At 35.9% G+C, this 22,001-nt stretch overlaps 1 long non-coding RNA gene and 1 pseudogene across 7 annotated transcripts; both read right to left on the bottom strand.

Annotated features, from left to right (window-relative positions):
• Nucleotides 1–600: 600 nt before the first annotated feature.
• LOC113273746 overlaps nt 601–22,001 on the bottom strand; it is a 105,237-nt pseudogene continuing 83,836 nt past the window's right edge.
• On the bottom strand, nt 11,303–20,624 carry LOC113320984. Of its 7 annotated transcripts, none has more exons than XR_003346416.1 (10): nt 20,325–20,624; nt 18,990–19,838; nt 17,930–18,099; nt 17,634–17,694; nt 16,719–16,832; nt 13,276–13,649; nt 13,008–13,177; nt 12,422–12,642; nt 12,178–12,316; nt 11,303–11,682 (listed from the first exon to the last, which is right to left on the bottom strand). It is a non-coding gene; the product is annotated as an uncharacterized LOC113320984 (long non-coding RNA). The 7 variants fall into 7 exon arrangements; XR_003346414.1 differs by having other exon boundaries at nt 12,422–12,500; nt 12,597–13,177; nt 20,325–20,623; XR_003346410.1 differs by having other exon boundaries at nt 12,742–13,177; nt 20,325–20,623.

Here is a 22,001-nt window from a genome sequence, read left to right as displayed (position 1 = left end):
TACTACACTTACCGTAGACAATCCCGACCTTCACAAAACTCTTCTCCCCTCTTCCAAGCCGTGGATCCATGAAATATTTTTGTATCTGATTATTGTACGTAATCCACCTCTGGCAGCTTTTGTACTCAAAAATATTTTCGTATCTTGGTTGTGTTTCCCCGACGCATTTCGGGTATTTAATAGATACGTTAAGCCCAAATATCTCTACTTATATCCATTTGTTTGCTTTACAGGTAGACTGTAATATATATCTCATAGAGATATCACTTTACAGGCATCGGGTAACTTACATTTCCAATCATGCCAAGAATGCGGGGGAGAGGTATCACTATGTCGAACCCCAATAAGTATCAGGACGAAACTTCACTTATGCACAATCACTCTTTTTGATTTAGGCACGTTTCGCTTTCACTATGTTTAGGCTGTTTAGCCAGTGATAGCCCTTTCTATGGGTCAACCCGTACTAAGAATAGGAAAACTCATAAGTAGCATCTCTATATGTCTGCAAAATGCGAGCACCATCAACCAACACTGTATCTACCCGAAGAAATACTTACAAACTGAGGTTCATAGAATAATCTTAGCCTATTAGCATATAGCCAACTGGCAGAAGTACATAAAAAAAGATACATAAAAACCAAACTTTTAACCAAGAATTTCGAAATAGAATGTCTGATCATAAGAAGAAAGAAATAAACCAAAGGTAAACCAAGATTTCCAAGACAAGAAAATAGATAAACCAAAAGTAGAAAAGGAATTTTGCTTAATCTACTCGACTTCCTCGATTTTGGGTGCAGAATCACCTTGCTGGTAAATCTTAGCTAAGATAGGGTTGCATAAATTCTCCAAAGCAGTCCTCTTGTCGTTTACAGCATCTACATCAGCTAGTTCATTATCATCCAACCACTGAATGGTACTTTTGACTGCATCCTCGATCTTCTTCTTATCATCCTCCGATGATAGCTTCCATCCAAATTCATTGATGGTGTTCCTAATGCTGTATGTGTAATTCTCAAATGAGTTCCTTGACTCTACCTTCTTCCTGTGTTCATTATCCTCTGCCTTGTATTTCTCAGCTTCTAAAACCAACCTCTCAATCTCAGCTGTCGATAACCTACCCTTGTTATCAGTAATTGTGATCATATTTTTGTTCCCTGAATTTTCTTCTTCAGCAGTCACAGTCAATATACCATTTGCATCAATTTCTAAACATTTTGTGATTCTAGGAACCCCGCGGGGTGCAGGAGGAATCCCTTCTAACAGGAACTCACCCAACAAGTTACTGTCACTGGTTTTAGTTCTCTCACCCTCATACACCCTAATCTTCACACTAGTTTGTCCATCGGAGACAGTACTGAAGTTTCCTTTGTGTTTCTTGGTGGGAATGGTAGTGTTCCTTGGGATCAACACGTTCATAACATCTCCAATAGTATGAACGCCAAGAGAAAGAGGAGTGACATCCAACAATACCAAGTCCTGCACCTTTTCATCATCCTGACCACTCAAACTAGCAGCTTACACTGCAGCACCATAAGCCACAGCCTCATCAGGGTTGATACTCTTGCAGAGTTCCTTCCCATTAAAGAAATCCTGTAATAGAGACTGAACCTTTGGAATTCTAGTGGACCCACCAACGAGTACAACTTCGTGAATGACACTCTTATCCATCTTTGCATCCGTCAAACACATCTCAACAGGTTCCATGCATTTCATGAACAAATCCAAGTTCAACTCTTCGAATTTCGCACGAGTAATGGACATGTCAAAATCAACTCCTTCGTACAAAGAATCAAGCGCAATGATTGTTCTAGTAGTAGATGAGAGGGTTCTTTTAGCTCTCTCACATGATGTTCTCAACCTCCTAAGAGCTCTTGGGTTTCCACTAATGTCCTTACCGTGCTTCCGCTTGAACTCTTGTACAAAGTGATTAAGCATCCTGTTATCAATATTCTCCCCTCCAAGATGAGTATCTCCAGATGTTGCCTTGACTTCGAACTTACCCTTGTTAATTTTGAGTAGTGATACATCAAAAGTACCACCTCCAAGATCAAAGATAAGAACATTCTCTGCGCCATCACCTGTTGCCTTCTTATCAGGTCTCTTCGTCTTAATGGTGTTTATTTATTCGAGTAAAAAAAATCTCCTTTATATACTCTTCTTTCTATTTTTCTTTTTATTTTCTTTTCTATTTTTATTCAATCATCTCTGCAACTCTGTTATTCTTCTGCAAGTTCTGCTGCTGTAACTTTTTCCTCCTTCAATCCTCTTACTTTTTATTCATTCTCATACTCTATATTTAAACATGGCTCCAAGTGGTCCTAGATATGAAAAAAATTTACAAGATGTCCAAAAAGATCTTGCTGATAAAGGTTTCACACTCTCCACCATTCCTGGTGAAAATGCCAAATCAATTCTTTCTGTCAAACTTTTCTCTAATCAGTATTGTGATGATCAATCAATCATAATTTCGCTAGGTCAGGTTTTCGCACGTCTCCCTATTCGCTCACTCAGAATTTTCGCGAGCTATTTTCCAACTGAGTGGGGACTGCATCCATCTGATCAGATTTAGTTGATGAAGAAATCCTGAATTTCTCCATACATCAACTAAAAGTTACCCAAAGAAAATTCAACAAGATTTTTATCGCTTCTTCCTCCTCCATTAGCGGTAAATCCGGGACCAGTTTCCATGTTCTTTGCCGTAAAATCATTACCAAAATCATTTCTATGACTATGAAACAAAAATAAGTATGAACAACATCAGGTGTTTATATTAATATTAAACAATAATCATGAAAAATCCCAAATTTCATTTAAGAACCCTAATTGCATCCGAAAATCCTAAGTTTCAATTGGAAAAATCAAACTAAGAAAACTACAATTCGATGTTATTAAAAAGTACCCATTCATCGTTTTAAGAAGAAATCACGATCTGTTCCAACAAAGTATCATTGAATCATGTAGTAATAGCCCTTACAGTTGAAGAAATGTGAAAGCCTCATCATTCTTCTGATCAAATAACTCTCTGAATGAAAATTAACTATTCTCAATCACGAATAATCAATCGCGGGATCATATTTCTCCTTGAAGTTTTGATCTTGTAGAGCCCAATTTGTGAATGCAACTGTCTGTTTCTTATTTAACATTTTCCGTCTCTTTCTTCTAATCGTGAAGAAAGTGGTGAGAATAAGCATAAGAAGCAATTTGTTTGACTTAATTGTATTAGATCTCTGGCCGTTCAAATCCTTAAGGTTAAATTTGTCATTTCGAGCATCTCGTGAGATCTCATATGCCGGGATTTTGACTGGTCAATGCTCGATAAATTGACTAGATAACTTACTTGGACAGAAACTTTTATATTGGGACGTATTACCAACAAATGGAATCATGGGATATAGAAATACTTACTCTATAGCATGACAATTATATGATTAGAATAAACTTAGCAGAAATACATAAAAGATACGAATAAAACCTAGAATTTAACGAAATAGAAAATGTGATCATCGGAGAAAAGTAATAAGAGAGCAAGATTACTAAGAGGGGAAATTTGATGAACAAAAGTAGAAATTTACTCGACTTCTTCGATTGTGGGTCTAGAACCACCAGGTTGGCAAATCTTAGCTAAGATTGGGTTGCAGATATCCTCCAACTCCTTCCTCTTGTCGTTAACATGATCCACATCAGCTAATTCATTCTCATCCAACCACTGAATGCTACTGTTGACTGCATTCTTCATCTTCCTCTTAACGATAGAAACGTTAACAGCAGTTTGTTCGTCAGAGGCTGTAGTGAAGCCATCCTTTTGCACCTTGATTGGGATGCTGCTGTTCCCTGGGACCACCACGCTCATTACACCTCCTTTTATATCAACACCAAGAGAAAGCGGAGTGACATCCTGCAACACTAAACCATGCACCTTGTCAATATCCTCACCACTCAAAATAGCAGCTTGCACTGCAGCACCATAAGCCACGGCCTCATCAGGGTTGATGCTCTTGCAGAGTTCTTTCTCATTAAAGAAATTCTTCAATAGAGACTGAACCTTGGGTATTCTTGTGGATCCACCAACAAGGACAACTTCATGAACCTTGCTCTTGTCCATCTCAGCATCTGTCAAACACATCTCAATAGGTTCCACACATTTGCTGAACAAATCAAAGTTCAACTCTTCAAATTTAGCACGAGTGATGGGCGCATGAAAATCGACTCCTTTATATAACGCATCAATTTCAATGGTTGTGCGAGTGGTGGATGAGAGGGTCCTCTTTGCCCTCTCACATGCTGTTCTTAGCCTTCAAAGACCCCTAGGGTTTCCGCTGATGTCCTTTTTGTGCTTCTTCTTGAACTCTGAAATAAAATGATTTAACATCCTATTATCAAAATCTTCTCCGCCAAGATGAGTATCTCCAGCTGTAGCCATCACTTTAAAGACACCGTTGTCGATGGTGAGTAGCGAAACATCAAAAGTACCACCACCAAGATCAAAGATAAGAACATTTTCTGTACCACTAGAGGTTCCACTCTTATCAAGACCATAAGCAATTCCAGCCGCCGTTGGTTCATTGATTACTCGCAGTACATTAAGGCCAGCAATTTTACCAGCATCCTTGGTAGCTTGACGCTGAGAATCATTAAAGTAAGCAGGGACAGTTATAACAGCATTCTTTACAATTGAGCCAAGGTAAGCTTCAGAAGTTTCTCTCATCTTAATGAGAACCATGGATGAGATTTCTTCAGCTGAAAACACTTTAACCTTGCCCTTGTAATTTGCTTGAATCATGGGCATATCGTCTTCACCAGCAACGACTATGAAGGGCCATAGAACCATATCACTCTGAACAGAAACATCGTTGATTTTCCTACCAATTAAACGTTTCACATCTACATAATGAAATTAAAAAAAACAATCATGATATGCTAAGTTGCTAACTTTACCCTTGTTTTATATACTATTATTATCAAGGAATGATAATCTCGTCTGGCAAAATGAGAGAACAAAATAGCAGTTGGCCAACCCTAACAACCCCTGAGGGTTAAAAGTCTAAGATCATGTAAGTATGCAACTAATGTAGAAACATAATGCCAATTGCAGAGTAATGTATAATAATAACATGATCATGAAATTTTGATATCAATTCTAACATGCCGAGAGGCTTACGGAAAATGGTGTTGGTAGGATTTGCGGCAGCTTGGTTCTTAGCAGCATCACCAATCAAACGCTCAGAATCAGTAAAAGCAACGTAAGATGGAGTTGTCCTATTTCCTTGATCATTAGCAATAATCTCAATACGGTCATGCTTCCATACTGCAACACATGAGTATGTTGTTCCTAAATCTATTCCTATTGCTGCTCCTTTTCCTCTAATCGGAAAAACGTAAAAAGAGAGAAAAAAAATAAAATGTTAACTGAATTCAGATGTGCATGTAAACTACATAATCTTCAAGTGCTTATATAGAGGCGCAAGTACTTTTGCAGCTGTTGGTTTTCGAGAGAGACATAAACAGCAAGAAAAATAAAAGTCAAAAAGTTTTTCTTGGTAAAAGTGACGTTAATTACCGAAACAACTTCCCATACTTGTGGTTAATGGGGTTTGGTTGATTATAAGATCAAATTCAAGGTATTGTTGTTGTGGGAAAAGTGCTAGTAATTGCATACATGCATATTCTAGTAACTTTTCATCATCCGCTACACCTTCCTACGCACTGATACATCGTATAGTGTATCAAACAAATATACAGCACTACAGCAATGTAAACCAAGATGGTCATATACAGAATGCACAATTCTAAAATATCACACTAATAGCCCATACAAAGCTGTACGTCTATTTCCTCTGGAGGCAACTCTTGAACATTCATTGGTGTACGCATAGTTTTACTACATTCACTTGTGGTGGTCAGGCACTGAAGGTAAGTTTAAACGTGATCAAAGGTATACAAAAAGTTGTTGGTGGAAGAAAGTACGTTTATCAGGTGTGAACCATGCTTACATGTAGAAATCGATTAACCCGAGTTGCCGGATCAACTGATTGATGATTGAGTTGTCAGAAATTGAATAACCCGAATCAATTTTTTTTACTGAACCTAACTTATGGATTTCTTTTGCTCACAGAGACAACCCCAAAATACCCGGCACCAAATTACCGAACATAACCTGCAGATTTTTGTGATCGCGAAACGAACACTAAATGTTGATGTTTCTGCTTCTATGCGACACTTGGTCTATTAGCCAATGGTTTATTGTGGTGCAGTCTGTGTGAGCCGATGGTCCATTGTGGTGCAGTCTGTGTAAGTCTGTTGAGTCCTGTAAGCGTGTGAAATATGTGCTGTGTTGTAACTGTCAGAAGCAGGTCATGTGTACGTGTAACCCGCAGTAGCAGGTCAACAAAATTCAAATGTTTATAAACACACAGAAGGTGCGTTCGTGTCTGTAATGAAAATCATGAATTCAAATCAATGAAATCAAAACTGAGAGAGTGTCCAACTGACATAACCTCTTTCAATATGGTCTAACAGATTGAACACACCAAAAAACATAAAAAAGAAGTGCCACGCACTGGAAAAAAAAAGGAAATTAAAAAGAGTTCATTTTTAATAATAAACTGATACAGTATTTTCTTAAAGTTAAGCTAAAACGGAAGATGATGTAACAAATGGAAAATGATAGTCCGTATAAGGGCCAAGAAGAAAGGGAGAGGATAAGCGACGTGGCGCTCACCAGTGGCTGCACACAAAAGCAACCCCTTCTAATCTATGGTCCCAGGGTGCTGCCACCTGTTGTCCCATATCCGGACCATGCATGTTGTCCCATATGTAGCAGCTTCAGTAAAAAAGTAAGACTTTGAAAAAGAAACTTTTATAGTACTGTTTGTATTTAGAGGTGTAAAACATACCGGCTTTTGTGCTTAGCATTCTGCACGGCTATCTTATGTTTTCCGGGAAAAGTATTTTTCAGATATTTTAGATATTTTAGATAACATATGTATTATTATTAAGGAAATAAATCACCATATATAACGAAAAATTGGCTAAACTAAAGTTTTTTTGTCAAATTATACATGATATGTGATGTATTGTACCGTGTTGTATAGTATTTTATACATGGTATGAGGTTCTTTTTTAGCATCTCGTGTTGTGCCAGAAAAATATGCGCAACACGAGATGCTAAAAAAGAACCTCATACCATGTAAAAAAACATTTATAATTCAAAATAATCCCACCTCCATTGGTGATTGTATATTTTTTCCAGAAACAAAGGAATATAATTTTTCCTTTTTAGCATCTCGTGTTGTGCCAGAAAAATAGGCACAACACGAGATGCTAAAAAAGAACCTCATACCATGTATAAAACTTTTATAATTCAAAATAATCCCACCTACATTGGTGATTGTATCTTTTTTTCCAGAAACAAAGGAATATAATTTTTCTAGAAAATAACCCCGGAGTAATTGTGTACGGCCTATAGGTCTCTAATAGAAGAGGCCACGTAGATTTCATTGTTAAAGAACTAAATGGGTGTTTTTACATAATGTTGGTATCATATTTTTTTTATTGTTATGTAGCAGGACGGGGGGAACTATCTCTATCTTTCACGTCAAATTCTTATATATTACGCTATCGGGGACTCGAACATGGGACCTCCTGCACACATAAAACTTTTGAGGAACAGAAATAATCAACTGAGCTAACTATCGTTTCATTTTCTCTTTTTATTTTTTTCTTTTAGATATATCAGTAAAAGGAAAAATCCTAACTGATTTTCTTACAAAACTAGTGAGTGTCTTTTAGGTAGCATTAGCCTTTAGAAGGTTACAAGTCTCCTCAAAGGAAATATTTAAACAAATCCCATTTATCTCATTTAGCAGCAACTTTCAAACGGTCATCTGTCGTAAAATTTACTTCTCCGTATTAGATGTTTGAAGTTTCAAACAGTCGGCGAAAAGCCCTTTTAGACTAATCCTTATAAATCTTCATTGGAAAGAGATTTGGCAGAAAATCGTGGTTCAATATTGTCAGAGAGAATAATGTTGCTAAACAATCTTTCAGAGATAATGAAGAACAGTTTCATTAATTTCTTGAATTGATTTTCATTACAGACACAGGATACTCTTACCAGATATTTATTGAACTTGTCTGGCCGACATTATACAGGCTGGAAGAGAAGATAAAACCAATAGCTAACTGACACGTAACAAGATGCTAACACCAATCTAAAACCAACACATGTAATAGATGGCAGAGCACACAAGTGATTCGCACACTAAAGACTTATTCTCTAACACCCCCCGCAAGTGCAGTGTCTATGAAGAAGCCGAGACACTGAGCTTGGAACGTAGAGTAGAGAATCTAGTTGTAGACAAGCCCTTGGTGAAAATATCTGCAACTTGGTCCTGAGTAGAAATAAAACGAACCTCCAATGTCTAAGACCATTCAATTCTTATAGTTTAAGGGATAAATCCATGTAAATCTGCTATAAGAGTCAATAAATGAGACATAGTACTTATATCCATTAATTAAACAAATGGGAGAAACCCATACATCTGAGTGAATAAGGTCTAAAGGACCATACACTTTATTTGTACTAATAGGATATGGTAAAGCATGACTTTTAGCAATTTGACAATCAGAACATACTTGAGAAGATAAATGTGTATCAATTACTTCATCTACAGAAGATAAAACATGCTTCAAGGTGTTATAGGCATGATGACCTAGTTTATGGTGCCAGTTTGCTGATGATGTGGTTGAAAGAGCTTACTTGAGTTGAGCTGCAGAGAATTCCAAATAATACAATCCATCTTTAACAGGGCCACTGAGGAGAACTTTGTGAGTTTCCAAATCCTTCACAAAGAATGAATCAGGATGAAACTCAAAGAAGCAGTGATTCTCCTTAGTAAATTGGTGAACAGAAATAAGATTATTGGTAATTGTAAGGACATGAAGTACATTATACAGAGTAAAGTGAACATTATCATTCTGAAAAATGGAAGTACCAACATGAGCAATGTGCAAACCTAAACCATTATTTGACCTGATCATTACCTTGATATTCAGAGTGAAGATTCATATTAGAAATCTCAGAAGTAATATGGTGTGTTGCTCCTGAGTCTGGTACCCAAGAAGAACTAGAGGAAGATGATGAGGCTGGAGAGTCATAAACTGCAAAAGCTTCTGGTTTTGGACACCAATACTGATAAGAATCTTGACCATAGTAATCATAGCTGGTGTAGTAAGCTTGATTGTTGGAGATGGGAGTATATCTATACTTGCAAGTAGGAGCTAGATGACCATCTTTCTTGCAAATTTGACAAGGAGGAGGCAAATCAGGATTAGGAGTTGAAGATTGTGGTGGAAAGAAATTGTTGTTGTTATGAGATCGACCACCATAATCAAATCTTCCAGTTCTACCACCAAAATCGGATCGACCACCACGAAAACCACCTCTATAACCACCACCAATTTTATTACCTCTATTTCCATTAAAAGAACCTCTGTAATTGGAACCTTTATAATTTGAAGATGGATATTGTGGAGGATCAGAGTAATTCTGATAATAAGCAGTAGGATATTGCCAGTAACCAGGGTATTGAGAATCAAATTGTGAATAAGGAGGTGTATGTAATTGCAGGAAATCCTACACTACACCCCTCATATGATTTCATTATTAATCAACTCATTTTTAGGTTTACACTCTTAATTTTATTGATAAATCTTTGAATGTTCTTACAAGAAAAGATAAAGAAATCAAGAATGGTTTCTTCTCTAGACTTTATCTCTCCTATTTACTTGTTTCTTACTCAAAAAAGATCTCTCTCTCTCTCTTTACAACTCGAACGACTATTTATAAGGAAATACATAGTGGATGACAGCTAATCTGTCCTTTATTTTCGGGTATGGTCTGCGACATTCTCGCAACCTTACAACTGTTAATTTCGCAAACTCTCTAATTTTCGCAGGACTATCATATCTTTCTCGTGATCTTAGCTGAAGTCATTTATTTTATCATTTCTGAAATTGTTCTGCGAGCTGTTGTGCTGTATCATTGATAATTTCGCTGAACATTGTCATTGCGAGATTGTGATCCTACATCTTTCCTCGTCTCACATCTTTTATGCAAAGTAGAGAATGATGTGAGAAATGCCGCAGCTGTTCATCTTTTCATATTCTGCATTTATCACACGTATTGTTTCATCCATTGGTTTCTTGACACGTCTTCTGTAACCGCTACTTTTCAACCGCTCACGTCTCTTCGTCTTAATGGTGTTTATTTCTTCGAGTAAAAAAATCTACTTTATATACTCTTCTTTCTATTTTTCTTTTTGCTTTCTCTTCTATTTTTATTCTCTCATCTCTGCAACTCTGTTATTCTTCTACAAGTTCTGCTGCTGTAACTTTTTCCTCCTTCAATCCTCTTACTTTTTATTCATTCCCATACTCTATATTCAAACATAGCTCCAAGTGGTCATAGATATGAAAAAAAATTACAAGATGTCCAAAAAGATCTTGCTGATAAAGGTTTCATACTCTCCACCATTCCTGGTGAAAATGCCAAATCAATTCTTTCTGTCAAACTTTTCTCTGATCAATATTGTGATGATCAATCAATCATAATTTCGCTAGGTCAGATTCTCGCAGGTCTCCCTATTCCTCTTTATAACCCAGATCTTTCTTTATTTTATGAAATTCTCGCTCACTCGGGATTTTCTCGAGCTATCTTCCAATTGAGTGGGGACTGCATTCGTCTGATGCTAGAGTTCGCTAATCGTAGTGCTGGTAGAGGATCTCTTTACTCCAAAGAACTTAGGGATCCTAAATCACTACACCAAATCAAGGATTTCCTTATGAAACAAAAGTGTTACCGAAAAATAGAAGATAATTTTCCTAACTAAGAAAAATGGTTACCCATAAGCAGTTATATAATGTGTTAGTATTTTATCCAACCCTTTTAGTCCATTAAGGAAATTAAATAAGCCAACACTTCATTTCCATTACAATATTTATCCTAACTATTGACATTTTACACTTACTATTTATTTTGTAATGTAAAAATTGTGTTATAACCTTTGCTAACTTTTTATATAACTGTTCAAGTGATTAGTAAAGAGATGACATGTGTCTTGTGTTTTCATAATTAACACACGCCTTCCGTTAGCAATTAGTTAGATTTTAATAAAAAAAATATTCGCATTTTCAGGTTCCGATTACCTGGAAATGCCAGGTTCCGGTCACCTGAAGTTGTTAGGTTCCGATCACCTAAAATGCCAGGTTCTGGTCACCTAAAAATGTAATGTTCTCCACATTCTCAAATTCCAAACGTGTCAGATTCATATCCACTGTATTCCAAACCAAAATATACAAATGACAATGCAAGTATTCACAAAATTAGGATGCTGACACAATTTGGAAAAAACCCGACATCTTCCATTTAGTTAAACTTGTAATCCACTGTAAAGGTTACACAGCATACATGAACCAACAAATATACACTAGATGGCGGCTTGGACGGTTGGGGGTAACAACTGATGGTATCAGATCATGTAACATGATAGAGAGAATGGTGTACCCAGTGACTAGCAACAACTTCTATTTTACTCCCATTCAATCTCTTCATATCCCAAATTTCCAACCTTTTCAATTATTAGAAGGTGCCAGTTTGGTTTCTTTGGCTTCTTTTGCGCCATTCTGTACAAATCACAAAACAAAACTCATGAAAAAGAACATGTAGAGAACCTCAGAACAATATACAAGAAAAGCCAAGATAGATTTGAAGATGGTGCAACTCGTCATCGAAATTCCAAGCTAAAATCCTAAGATATGCATACAAGCTGACAGACTATGAACAAATGTATATGTTCTGACAGAGAAACTTGCACATACACTATGGCAAGAAGTGAACTATCGGGATCCAACATATAAAACATATAAAATGTTAAAACATAGTTCTGCAGGTTCATAAAACCATGACAGTGACAATATATCCAACAATCAATAAATTAATTCACATAATTCAAAGCAAGTGAACACAAAACTCACTTGCAGACTTTCCACTCATATGGAGGTCCAAAACTCCCATATTTTAGTTCTACATGTGTGTGTACAGAGACATGCAATTATCTTTGTGTTGGTGCATATTATCTTTGCATGTGTGTGTGAAAGAGAAAGAGAGATGTAGACTACCTATTATGATGCACCATCTTTGGAATACGCCTTTAAGTCCTAATGGTTGTTACGAATAAGCAGCCCTTGGAGTGATAAGTAATGATCTTTGTTGTCTCATGTCTGTACCAAATAATTATTCTGCCTTCCTTAACGTTTCCTGGATAACAGGGAAAAAGACAAACCAATTTGCTTAGTTACGTCGGTTCAATGACCAAAAGATTTTACCGAGAGTTTCAAAAATCACAAAGCAGTAAGTAATTACCTCTCGAGTTTGATTTTGACAGTTCAGCTCCTTGATGTTGGAAAGAAATGCACTGAACTGCTCATAAGACAAAGTACTCCTGCAGTTCCAAATATCCACAATTTCGTATAGTTGTAAACTTTCGAAATTGTCAATAAAAATCGTGGCTAAGAACTGAACCCCATAATAGTCAGACCTGGCTTGGCGGAATATCTCCTTCCCATCAATTTGAGGAGTGCGCACTGAACATAGTAAAGCACATAAGTAACTAAGTTATGTTGAGGCCATTCTTCTTATAGAGTAAGAAAGAAGGAAAAAAACATCAAAACGAAAACGCCAACATTTGTTTCAGCCAAGTCATCCATTTTGATTCACGCTTCGAAACGGCAGAACTGGCAGTTTCTATCAACTAAAAGTAGCAGGAACCAAAATGAGAAGATCACTGCTGGTACAACTCATGGTTAATAAATAAGGTATCTACTGACAGCCCTTCAGTTTCGTCCATGCATTTCATAAAAAAGATGAGCTTTGGTTAATTGTGGCACTTGTTACAGAACTGGTACAGGACGCCCGTGGGGAGGAGAGATTGTTGCAGAAGATTGCTGACCTGATGGGAACCATCACACAATAAACCACTTTGCCCTTCGTACTGAGATTTAGTGGTGCAACCAGAGGTCCAGTTTGGGGATCCAACACAAGAATATCCTCTAGTGATCTACTGGTAGAATACCCATTTGTTGTTGCATTAGAGTTCAGACCATTCAACAAGCAGTACTCCTGCCAAAACCAAATAAAATATGTTTAAACTTAGTCAGGAAAGTAATCCACTGGATTTGAAACCATAAAAAGAAAAAACAAAAGCAAAATCTAACAACCTTAAATGCCCTCATTTGGTTTGGTGTAATGTTTGTATTTCCATTATACTTGAATGTTGCTCCTTGTTTCTTATACTCAGTTCAATTTATGTTCATCATCACCTCTTCACTATAACAAATTGAATAGCTCAAAGAAACTGCACAACACATTCATTTATCATAAACTTCATTAATCAATCTCCATCCACAATTCAAAGCTACTTTAAGAGTGCTCAAAGTAAAATCCAAGAGAAACTTATCTTGTTGTTGCTACAACCCAAAAAATCAGTAGCTTAACTGCATTACAGAGAGGAATTGCCAAAATCCACCCGTATCCACAAAATATCAGTATCTTAAAGAACGACAATATTCCTACAAGGAAATCAGTAGCAAGCCTAAAACAGAAAGAAACAAAACAAAAGTGCATTAAGTATGTAAATAGACATGAACCAAGCAAGAACGACAATATTCCTACAAGTCCACTTGATGCACTGCGTTATTAGTCTTCTCTGACCTACAAAAATCCCAAGTCCAAAAACCCAAAAACCCAAAAAATTAAATTACAAAAATGAAGAAGAAAAATTGAAATTGAATCGATTTTGTTACCAGATACCAAAAGCACCAATATCAAAGTGTACAATCCAAATCCCCCATAGTTATATGATGAAATTAAACGGAAACTCAATTTAATTGAGCTTTAAATACGAAATTGCAAATGAATAGAAAAATGTCCTAAAAAACATCAAAAATTATAACATAAACACGAAATAAAACCCACAGAAAAGGTTCAAAAACCAAAGATTAGATAAAACGTTATCACCACGAACAACACAAGATCTCCATAGTCATCAATCTTACCAAAACCCCTTAAAAATAAAGTTTCAGAATTTTTAAACTATTGAGAAAAAAAGATAGAAAGAATACAGGAACTTATGCAAAAGAAATTACTGTAAAAATGGAAATACATGAGAAGAAAGAGCAAGGAAAATCAGCCTTTAACTCAAGAATCACTATCACAGTTGAAGGCTTCAATGAAACATAAGACCAATTGAACGGATCTAGCTCCAACTGATTAGATCTTCTTCTTCTTGTTCGGAAGAATTTGCATCTTAGGGTTTTGATGGAGGCGGAACTGGAGAGAAGAACCGACCGAGAAAAAGAAAGAGAAAAGGGAAAGTGAGAGGAGAAAACATCTTTAGGTTTTTGTATAGAAAAAAATGAACGGTAAAGATTTAGTTAGGGAATTTCATACGGATTAGGGATATCTTTGGACGGTAGAGATTTTATTAGGGATGGTCATACGGATCAAGGAAAAGTGTGTTTTCTTCGTGCTTTTGTGCTTTCTCTTTGTGCTTCCGGTTTGAATTTCGACTAGTCACATAAGTCATAAAGTAATTTTAACTAGTCATACACGTCATGAAGTAGCTTTAGTTCACACTGGTAGATTCAAGGAGCATAAAAACTATGAACTGAAAAGCATAAATATGAAGCTCAGTGTCGATTCGAACTTCAAATGTGGTATAACATCATACAAACTATGAACTAAGAAGCTCCGGGAGGGTTCTGACTTCAAACTTAGAATGATACATCATCAAAATCGATAAATATGAAGATCAGTGTCAATTCGAACTTCAAATGTGGTATAACATCATACAAACTATGAATTAAGAAGCTCTGGGAGGAATCTGACTTCAAACTTAGCATGATACATCATCAAAATCGATAAATATGAAGCTCAGTGTTGATTCGAAATTCAAATATGGTATAACGACATAAAATCTATGAACCACAAAGCTCTGGGACTTCAAACTTTGCATGATACATCATCGAAATCGATAAATCTGAAGCTCAGTGTCGATTCGAACTTCAATATGCGAGAACGAACTATTAAGCTACTATAAGATTTCGTTAGAATATTTCACGAAACCTTAAACAAACCCTATTCTGGCATATTGTATGCATAACCTGGCTCGGAGATCGAAACCTGGACATGAGCGGACTACAATAAGTCGGAAACTTGGTAAGAACGATGAATCCATCCATTTACAGGTAAGACTCTTTCGGAATATTCCCCGAAACTTTAAATAAACCCTATTCTGACATTAGGGGTTCTGGTAAACATTCCAAATTAGTGAAAGAGATCATTAAGGATAATATTGCAAACATTAATAGGTTTACGACACCGATGTAGATTCTGACTTTGTGGGAGAGCATATTAATGAAAGGCTGAGTTCGTGAGAATGAATTGATAATAACGATATTCTGACAGTTAAGATTAAACATTCGTCTGAAGGTATATTTTTGATCTACATCGAATTAATGATTATCTTGACAGATAATAAAATCCGAGTTCCCGAGAATGAATTGATTACTAACGAGGTTTCAATATTAGAAATTAGTGCACTCGTCTGAAGATGTATTTTTGACTTACAACGAAATAAATATTGCTCTAGAAAATAAATACCAGAAAATCGAACCGAGGATTATCCTGGTGAATAGTAAAGATAAGTTTCCATAATCGAACTTACAACAAACAAGATTTCGACATAAGTTGCATATATATAAATTGATAAGTAAATGACGGATCAACGAGGCCGACTTTTTAATTCTAACAGGTGAACGAGATTAATGAAATAGATGTAAGTGCACGATTGACGAGAAGTTTGAATATATTGGTAGATATAGTCACATATCAATTGTTGAGGTAAGAGATCAACTAAATTCTTGCAGACAATTACGACATACTTACGGATGGTTTCAAGAAATTGGTAAATTACTAAATTTTGAACGATATTAACAAAATAGATGTCAATTCACTATACACAATTACGAAATTCTTGCAAATTAGTTAAAAACCAAAATCTTTTATCTAAATAGCAGATTGCCATGCTATCAGATGACATAGTTGTCTTAAATTAGGAAAATGCATACTAAACAAGAAAATGCGCATCTAATCGGAAATAAATCATTTGGTATAGTTATAGATAATTTCGAACATTTCTAAGGATTTTAGATTAGGCAAGTGCATACTAAACAAGAAAATGCGCATCTAATCGGCAAGAAAATGCATCTAACCAGGCGTGATTCGAACACGCATCTTCTGACGTGGGGTCAGACGTGATACCATTGCACCACAAGTTCTGCTGATGTTCTATATGTGGGTTTCAACATTTCTAAGGATTTTAAATATATTTATGCAGATAGAAGTTGCAGAAAGTAGAAAAAGGGAGCAATAATATACACTGCTATTTCAAACTGAGAAGAAGACCAATATTTCTAAATTAAATTGAAAATATTTGAACCAAGTACATTTGACTCCTAAATATCAGTAATCTTTGGACTTATAGAAATTCAAATTCATATCAACTATTTTACCAGGATTGATGTCAAATGAGTGTAGAGTTCAACCTACAACTTTTGAACCAAGTTCAGCAATTACAAAGTGACGAGTATAGAGTTCATACCATTCATTATCAGAAACCAGAGTAGATGTTGAATTCTCACTGGTGCTATTTCCCAGGCGGATGCACCAGTATCTCGAGCAGCAATACCACAAAGCTCTGAATAGCATAAGCATACTGTAAGAGTAAAATATAGATCCTTGAGATAGAAGGTTGAGATGGGATAAATTAGAGCATTCAAGCTACTAAAATCCACGAGGACTGTCAAGGGAACCCCTTAAAAAATGAACTGCCAAATTTAAGGATGACTATTTCCAATAATAATCAAGGAAAAAAAAAAGAGGGGGCTACTTGCTTCATATGTATTGTTTCTGTAAATACTGGGTTGAAAGGTCAAATGTCTCAATATGAGAATTGAGAATGGACAGGAGATCACAAAATTATATTTTTTATGATGGCGACAATAGTAGACAATATATAACCGTACAGGAAGGATCAACCATAGCCCAGAAGAAACCAAATCAGAGAAATTCTCAATACATATTGACTTTAGAATAATACATGTTCTGCTCTGGTTATTGAATGATGATTGGCACATATCTCATCACAAACACCCACGCCAAACTCATTACAAACATCCCACATGCCATCTTTAAGCACTCCATCCACTATGCTATCATGTCCAAGTCCAGAGCCCTTCCTGTTTAGCTGATAGAATTAGGATAATTTACTAATGATGTGGTGCCTATGCTACTGTATGTTTAACAAGGTAAAACATATTTATTTATTTTTGAACAAATGGTAAAACTTCCTCACAGAGCCAGAAAAAAAGAATTCAAGGCAAGCATTTTAACCAATGAAGTGGCTCAGGATGCAATAAATTTAAACAAAGCTTGTGAGTTTTACATGCATAGCCAAATACAAACAGTTCAAACAAAGCTTATGAGTTTTCTAGAAAGTGATATCTCAACTGCTCACCTTCCTTGGGGGTTTAACCCTTAGCAGAATCACTAAAAAACATATCTTCTGCAGGCACGTCCTGTAATGAGAAAACAAAACATATTGCAACCAATTAAAACCGGCAGTGTAAAAAAGGAAATACGAAATATCCAACAAGGACAAATCGAAAGACCAAGCTTATGAAAGAAATATTCATCATATAAAAAATTCTGTAAGAATACATCCGACATAAAACTGCACGAGAGCTTCATATTAGTAACACCATTCTGAGATGTAACATTTGATTATGCAAGAATACTTAGATCACCACTTACAATCGAAGTAGAACCTCTAATGCATGCGATCTAGAATAAAGATATTTAGATGCCAACTCAGAAATCATTGCAAGAGCATGCCTCACATCAACTAGATCAGCAAATGATACACTACAGTGGCAATCGAGCCTCAGTTTCTCCAGTGACAAGCATGTCTGCCCAGCTCCTAACTAAAATTAACCAACCATAGAAAAAATTATTTAGTTTCTCCGGCAGTTGCAGAACATGCAGAAAAATGAACAGACACAGACCCTTTCAAAATGAACAGACAACATGGGTTCAACAATAAGTAAAATAACACAAAACTAAGAAAATACAAAAGGTTATTGTGAAGTGTGACCTAAATAATGCCTTTTACTCACCAAACTCCATGTTTGACTCATGTGGATTCAGCATACACTAAATATTGCTCGTATACTAGTCAAAGAAGTCAAAGTTGCTTGGCATTAAAGAAACTCAATGTATCAAATATCAAGCACCAAGTCACTGCAAGTATGCAAGGCAAAAAAACATGAAAAGGGGCATTAAAGAAACTCTACAACGGGCAAGCCCCTATAGTTTCATAAGGCAACTCTAGTTCTCTCCATGGAGATACACCTTTATCATTTTGAAAGCAGTTCCTAATTAAAAGAGTAACACTGCTTGACAGCAAAAACAGTCATATGAACATTTCTATATCGTAAATACGTAACGCCTTATCCTGCATAAACATGAAGTAGGTCTAAATTTATCTTCTTCTAACCTCAATGATTGTAACTAGTAATTTCTCTATGTAGCTACAGAGTTAGATAATATCACACAAGTGAATAATCCCCAAATCGTAAAACCTAATCAACCTCAACAACCGTAATTGTCGTCGCACCTCAAAATCTATCTAAACTATATCTGCACACCATTAGCTCATTATTTCGAACCTTGGTTACCTAGAGAAAAATTCTAAAGGTTGATGCTTTATCACCATCTACATTTAATCCATATTTCTCAACAATGAAATAAAATTAAAACATTGTTAATTAGTGGATTTCCTTCTGCTTAAAATCGAAAAAAAAGAAGTTCATACCTGATTTCAAAACAACCATTCAGATCAGAATGGGGGATTTTCTAAAACCTAAATTAGTTCAAGCCGACGAGCTTCATTTTTCTGCTTCCTTGTTATAGGCTTCCCTTCCTTCTTTCTCATCAGCATCCTCTCTTTTTCTTTTTCCTTCGCTTGGCTTTTTCTGCTTGTTTTTTGAGTTCCTCTTGCCTGAGGTGCCTTTCTTACTCCTTCCTTTCTTTATCTTCCTCTTCCCTCCTCATTCTCTCTTCAAGTTCTTTACGTCTTTGCAAAGCCTCCTGAATTTTTATAACATGATTCGGGTGCTTGTCATCACGTTTTTGACTCTCTGTTTCCTCCTGCGTTGCATCCTGAACTCCCACTACAGCTGCAGCAACTGCCTTTTTCTCCTTCTCCTTTTTGTTCTTCTTTGCTGCCGCAGACTTCCCTGTTTATACCTCCGCTTCCTTCTCCCCTCCAGTAGCATCAACCGAGCCTAACTGTTCAGGTTGATCTTGAACCTTTTCTTCTTTCGGAGAAGCAGTAATTTGAAACAATGGGAGCATTATCGTGCTCGGCCAGAACTTTGTCTAAGTCATCTTCCTCCTGAGATGTTCCTTTATTCTTTTTGCTATTGTTTATAATGGCTTCGGCATCGGCTTCACTAGAGCTGCTACCAAGTTACCAAGAGTTGGTATTTTCATCCCCACTTCTGGTAATGCAATACTCATCATCTTCTACAACATGGTCTTTTTTCTTCGATGTGGACGCCTCACTTGGTAGAACAAGGGAGTTCCTCCCTTCACAGACGAAAGTTTTCTTTTGATCCATTTATTCACGAATTTCGTAAATATCATAATTTGGTTAAAGAACCTGATACAAGGAACAAAAAAGAAATTAAAACCAGAGAGATACAAAATTTTGGATCCAATAATCGAACAATATCTTGGATGAATCAATAAACTCACACAAGCAGTTGCAAAACTAGTAAATAATAGCTGTGAAAACAAACTGGGAATTTTTTTACAAAATGTGAAAACAATATCATAATTTAAAGTCACAATGAAAATCCATAATCAAAATGGGATTTTTTTTACCTAACCTTAAACATAACAAAACAAATTTCTTACAAAATTAAGCTAATTGACAGTTAGGTAAACCCCATTTAATCTTCACAAAATTATCCCACTTTTTCCCACATATAGTTCATCTTTAACCATAATCACCCAAATAAAATCATAATCACAATCAGAAACTCCCAATTGAACCCAATTCAAAAAATCCATCAATTTTAAACCCTAGGTTCATAATTGAAAATATGAAATAAGAGTAATCGAAGAATAAGAAGAAAAATCATACCAGAAACGATATGACTGAGTTGAAAACGAAGTTGGTCAGAAATGAATCTCCTTCATCGTTATTACTTCTCTTCAAGTTCCTCTGAATTTAATGAGTTAAAGAAACAAAGAGAAATCAATCAGACGATGGGTATTTAATCAATTGGATTCGAATTTGATTGACTTTTCTTTTGATTCGATGAGAAGCCTAGGGTTTGATTTAGCGCAGAAGGAGAAAGAAAATTTGTTGTGTCTCACTGTTTTTTGTTAAGCAACTCGATTTTGGTTTGGTTATGTCAACGACGCAAAGTGGAACTCAATTTTTGGTTCCCACACCGACAGGATTAGTTCCGGGTTTAGGTCATCCCAGGGTATTAGAACCATTTTTTGGTTCCAAACAAAAGACTTGTAAAATCTTGAAATTATATTTTTCATTTCCTAAATTTCAAAAAAAATCATTGTGTTAGCTAGGTAGAAATGTGTTACTAGTAAAAATGATAAAGAGTTATAAAGATGGGGTTGATTTTAATAGACATCTATTTTGGGTAGGAATATTTGTAATACTGATTTAGTAGAAAGTATGTTAGGGATGCATAACTAATGATCTCACACTTTGAATATTTATTTAATTTTTATGAATTAATTCCTAATTATGCTAACTATTACTTAATTTGCTAACCGTTTACAAGAGTTACTAGATTTATAATGAATGATTTGAGTTATCAAAATAAAACTAGTTAGGAATCCTATTGTTAGGAAAACCTTGATTTGGTGTAGTGAATTCGCAAACCTAGAGATAGTTGCTGAGAAATACACAGTAGCGAATTTCTTTGAGAACTATGAACTTATCTCCATGAAGAAAAAGAATACTTGTTGGGCTATTCGCTTAAAAAGGAAAGATAACATTGATGAAGCTAAAATTATCATGCAAGATATTGACTGGCATTCTGGTAAAAACACAACTCCTCGCCAATCTAAAGATGATAGATGGTGTGTTTTTCCTTTAATGCTAAAAGGACCCTACATTGCTGGGTCAAATGTTCTTCCTGCGAATCTCGCTGCTTATCAACCTTGGGTTTTCTCTTGGCCCGATAAGGAGAAAGAAGTATGTTTCTTCCCATTTAACTCACTTTATATTTCTCTATTGATTTTTATTATTCTGTTCGCTAACCCTTGCGACATTCCGCAGATCCAAAAACTGAAAGATAGTTATAATAGGACTGGGAAATCTAGTACTCTGTTATCTCTTCGCTCATACACAGATGAGGTAAGAAATTTTCTCTTATGATTTTAAATTTTCTTTAATTTTCTCTTATGATTTTAAACAGTATACTGTTACTTCCATGCTTCCATTTCTTATTTCTATCTGTGTGTGAAGATTATTGTTGAAGTGGAAGAATCTGTCGATATTGCGAAGATTGGTGATAAAGGTAAAGGTGCTCTTCACAGGGAAAAATCAACTGGTCCTCCTCCAAAGAAAAGGAAAGTTCGTTCTTCTTCTCCTTCAAATATTCCTCCTAACGAAAATTCCGAAAGTGACAAGGGTGATGAGGACAACGATGGTGTGGTTAGAAAAGACACAAAAAGACTTGCAAGTATACAAGGCCAAGTTTAAGTATAAGAGATAAGAAAGGGATCAGTCCACAGGGAGTGGGAGCATACAAGAAATTTTCCTAAGCTAGCAATGGAGACAAGGCAC

Source organism: Papaver somniferum, chromosome 1 (genome assembly GCF_003573695.1).
Source record: "Papaver somniferum cultivar HN1 chromosome 1, ASM357369v1, whole genome shotgun sequence".
Taxonomy (NCBI): Eukaryota; Viridiplantae; Streptophyta; class Magnoliopsida; order Ranunculales; family Papaveraceae; genus Papaver; species Papaver somniferum.
The sequence above is the reverse complement of the archived record's forward strand: the minus strand, read 5'-3'. Positions and strand labels throughout refer to the sequence as shown.